The sequence below is a fragment of the Poecilia latipinna genome, unplaced genomic scaffold (genome assembly GCF_001443285.1).
Source record: "Poecilia latipinna isolate Pla-1442-1.1 unplaced genomic scaffold, P_latipinna-1.0 Scaffold2308, whole genome shotgun sequence".
Classification (NCBI taxonomy): Eukaryota; Metazoa; Chordata; class Actinopteri; order Cyprinodontiformes; family Poeciliidae; genus Poecilia; species Poecilia latipinna.
The window spans coordinates 155,207-159,950 of record NW_015114924.1 but is presented as its reverse complement, the minus strand read 5'-3'; the positions used below and the strand labels follow the sequence as shown (position 1 = coordinate 159,950).

Genomic DNA, 4,744 nt, shown 5'->3' with positions numbered 1-4,744 from the left:
TAGGAACGGATCTAAAAGCAATTATGCATGACACGCAGAACGAAGCATGATGAGCCATTGTTCAGGACCTGCTCTGAAAATTCCTCCGCAGACATGCAGGGTGTGCTTCTAAATCCTTTAACTTCTTCATTTTTCATTATTTGTTTCTTCCTCCTTCACATTCCCCCACTCAACAGATGCCATAGTTTTAAATACGCTTTGGCCAATTGATCTCATTTCTATGTTATGATGGGGCGACGCATCTTTTGATCGGCCAGCATGTCTGAAGTAGAGATTGATGGGATTGTTGTTGGAAAAGGGGGAAAGGATGATGAGGTGGGCCGGAAAGCCTAAACGATGACGTGATTAGGGGAAGGTTTGGAGGCCAGGGAGGAAAATTCAAAAAGGAAGAGGGTGAAATTGGGACAACCCCATGAAACTGAACAAAGACTTGGACGAGGAAAGAAGAGAGTTGATCGCAATACATAGTGGACGAAGAGGAGTGATCAGTGACCCTTTATAGGGGCTGTAGTCAAGGCTCCATTAAGCCTCATTTCCATAATGTTTCTCATAAAAGTGTATTTTTCCGAAATGGCCCCCATGTTTCACTATAGCAACAGCACGCCTGATCCAACAGGAACTGAGGCAGAAAATAAACACACACTCATAGACAGCCGAAGCAAACAGCGGTGGGTTGATGAGATCGAAACAAAACTCCATAGGAGTCACTCCGAACTCCAAAGGGAAACGTTTTGCTTGCAAGAGTGTGGCAAAACTCTTCAAGTCATGACTCCACTTGATCTACTTAGGTCGCTGGTTAATCAGTAACTCTGGGTGTAATTGAGTGGACGTTTAAATGATGGGGCGCATCAAAAGATCAGGACCATCGGCGCGATTGGATGCTACGAAGCTGCACCTCTGACATATTCACCCCGGTGATTTTAAGACGCGCCACACTTTCCCTCTGGCATCAACAAGAATCTGATGACTATGATGCAACATTTCCCATGGTGTTCAGTAAAGTTGATAACATACTGGGCAGCAAACTACTTATGCAGCAGAACATCGTAAAAATCAAATTGTTGTTGGAACATCAGTATAATCGCCATTTATGTGTGAAAACTGTCCAGAGCGGCTGAGTTAAAACGTATCTGGAAATGCTTGATGTTTTTTGTTGTTTTTTTGAGCAAACAGCCATTTTGGGGGAAATTGGTTTTCACATAGAGCCAGTGTGATTTGAATAACTTTGTCATTAATAACTCAAACCACATTTAGAGACTGAGTTTTATACTTTCTGGTTATACCTGGTTATAGAATTTTGTCTGGCAAAAAAAATAACAAAAAACTAGAGCCAGGTGAACAAATCCAAGAAGAGGGCAAGCAGTTTTTCATGGCAATGTATATTTAGCATTTGCCTTATGTGTACAAAGACCAGCGTAATTATGATGACATGAAAGAGAGCTTAATAAATAAACATCATATCATATCGTGGGGCTGAGATTTGAGTTCTTGGGAGAGAGCCAGTGAGGTCTTTGAGACGAGAGCAGATGGGAAACCTATGAGGAGGGAGTGGTGACCCGTGTTATCGTGAGGCTCAGATTCGCACCCTCTAGCATTTTCTTGAGAAAACACCACTAATCCAACCAGAGTAGGTCATGTCAAGTATATGCGCTCACATTCAGGCAGGCCACAAGGACCTACACACACACACACACACACACACCAGCGCACGCAAACGCACACACACGGGTTCTACACTACACAAGCCCACACACAGCTTACTCATAGCTTTGGCAAAGGTGCACAGGCTTCTCAAGCTTTGGCAAAATGATATGCACAGGCATGAAAAGATGGAGGGAGGGGGAAGAGTTGCAGAGAGGAGGAGGAGAATTTATCAAAGGATCATTTTTGCAACATCTGGGCCCACAATCAGCATCCCCCTCCCTTCTAATTAACTTCCCTGCATCCTCATTTGCACCCTGCATCCTGTCCTTTTCCATCTTGTGCCTTTCTTTCCAGTAGATTCCCCTCTTTCTGCGCACCGTTTCCTCACAGAATCCTCTTCTTTTTACGCACGGCAGGAAGAGACACGTCTCCCCCCAACTCCCACTCCCCCAGTTTGTGTTTAATGGAAGCAAATGCAAAACACACACACACACACATAGCCGTACACACATGCAGACACTTCAAGAAGACGCAGTAATGCATGCACACATGGCTTGATGCAAGGTTGGATTCTAATGCCATCGTCATGGTAACACTCCCTCGCTTCTTTGTTTGCACAAACGAACGGCGCACACATCCCAGGAATCTGTGAGGATTCTTATGTAACTACACAACCCCACGCACAAATAAGAGAGACACACAGAAAGACGGAGAGAGGCAGATAGACAGACGGGAATGAGTCAGTGCTACAGCACATATTGAGAGCATCTGCCATCAACGTTACCTTTCACTATGACAAGAACAGTATGTACCGCTGTGTTACTTCAGGCTCATTATAACCCACATTCCAGCTAACACACACACACAAATACACACACACACACACACGCACATCAGAGGCATCTTCAGCGTGAAGGAAGATGTGGGGAATATAGCTGTTCGTCTAGTTACGGCAACACCACTGAGGCATCAGCATACTAATTACTTTGTTGCCTCCGTGAGGGCGCCTGTGGCTTTTAGGTGAGAGGGGAGTCGGGGCGCTGGACAAATGAGAGCGGGGTCAGCAGGCGTATCACTACAGATGTTATGAAAGGAGCTGTAATTCGTTCATGGTGGCAGAAAATTGTGTCGGAAACAGAAGGGAGAGATAACGCCTTGCGCTGGCCTTTTCTTCTTTTTTTTTTTTTCCCTTTCCGTCGCGGTGTATTGATTGGAGTGTGGTGGAATGAGCAAAGGGCAAGTGTGAAAGCATATGCCATTCAGGAGGAGAAGGAGCATTTCAGGATGTCATGTCATACCTACTCTGCTATTTATCTTGGTAAGCGCATGGATGGGTAACATATTCCATCTGTGTGAGCTGAACTCCAACAGACGCCTTCATTGGTGCAGGACTGAACAAAGTCTCTTTGTCATTTTACTTTTTCTTACTTTCCTTCCCAGCTGAGGCACAGGTCATGTTATGTTTCTTAAAAGGAAAAAAAAAAACATCAAACCTTTTGCAACACCAAGAGGGGCGTTAATCCGAGAAGAGTCTAGATGGTTATAACTCTAGAGAAGCTGCAAATAATCAAAACTGGTCAAAGACATGTGTGATTTAAACGTGACATAAACTGCGCAGTAGTTTATGTTGTAATTTTGGCCTTTGTGGGCCACTATTCTTAATTCAGTTTGAATGTATCTTTGTATTGTTTTATATCTTTTTGTGAATCTACATGCTGTTGCACTGGAATTTCCCAGCTGTGGAACAATAAAGGATATTTCTATTCTTTTATATTCTGAATAATGCAAGCTTCCTTCATCCTGCTGCATCCTAAAGTTTGCTTCTGTCAACCCCTCCAGCAGCCCTGGGCTCACCTGAGGGTCCGAGGCCAGAGATTTCCTCCCCGGTCTTTGAATCTATGAATCATTCTTCTTCCAATGAACAATTATGCTCTAGTCTTTGGTGATCTGTTGCATAAAATCTCCACAAAAAATGTTGAAGTTTGAGGAAAGGAAAAGGAGAAGAAAAAGAAAAAGTTCAAAAATGAATACCTGTGCATAGTTTCAGCTGACGGAACTATGAAATGTGAGGATAAAAAAAAAAGTGTTTGGACAGCAAAGCATAAAGATTTCTACAACCTGTGGAGATAAATCACTGCAAAAGCTGTGCACCAGCAAAGCCTCTTTTTTAACATCCTTTTTTTTTCTGCAGAGCAAGGAAAAATAAATATTGTGGCAGCAAAAAAAAAAAGAAAAAAACAAGCCAGAGCAATGAAACAAGGAAGACGTATCTACTTGCCTTGAAGTGACAGAAAAGAAAAGAAAAAAAAAAACATTATGTGTGACATCGTACATTTAATAACAGCTTGTTGCAGCCTGTCACAATATTTAGCAATGTTAGATATTTTGGAACCTACATTGATAGCACTTTGGGTTTTTCAGCCAATATGGATGACCTTTTACGGTTTAACCTTGTTGTGGAGCGCAGGAGCCGATTCCATTGGTGCTTCAGGGTTGGAACGCCTAAAGGAGAATCCCTGCAAGCGTGGTGAGCACCATGGATATATTTTACAGGTCCAGACAGGACAAGCGCCTATTATTCGCTACAGCTAATGTATCGCACCTTCTGGCGCCATTACTGTCCCTCGATTCATGTCCACAAAACCATATTGTTCTGATGCGGGATGAGCAGGAATCAGTCACAAAGATGTTCACAGCAACTTTATTTCTCATCCAATCCCCATCAAATGCCTTAAATTAAAGCAGAAAAAAATGTTTGGTATTTATCGGACTATGTTTGCTGATTTAAATTAAACAATTCGATCTACTGTTTAGCATTTCTGTCTGTCATAACACTAAATCCCATTTTATTACACTTAAGTTTGAGGTTGCACTGTGACAAAATGCAAAAAGTGGCATGAATATCGCAAATCACTGTCTAAAGTACAGCTATATTTTATATGATCCATTGAATTAATGCAGATTCTGTCGACGCCGTACCCTAGATGAACGGGTTAACTGTTGACCAGCCCGTTTCCAACCAGCAAACTCGGTTTAAAATAAAGAAGCAAGATAAACGAGCCCAAACAACTGATCTACAACAATCAATCAATCAATCAAT

The 4,744-nt window shown here is 42.5% G+C and overlaps 1 long non-coding RNA gene across 1 annotated transcript in view; it reads left to right on the top strand.

Moving 5' to 3' along the window:
- Nucleotides 1–1,480: 1,480 nt before the first annotated feature.
- Nucleotides 1,481–4,744, top strand: part of LOC106937267 (uncharacterized) — a 10,488-nt gene continuing 7,224 nt past the window's right edge. The window contains exon 1 of the long non-coding RNA XR_001422352.1: nucleotides 1,481–2,962. This is a non-coding gene — a long non-coding RNA (uncharacterized LOC106937267). The remainder of the gene's footprint in view (nucleotides 2,963–4,744) is intronic.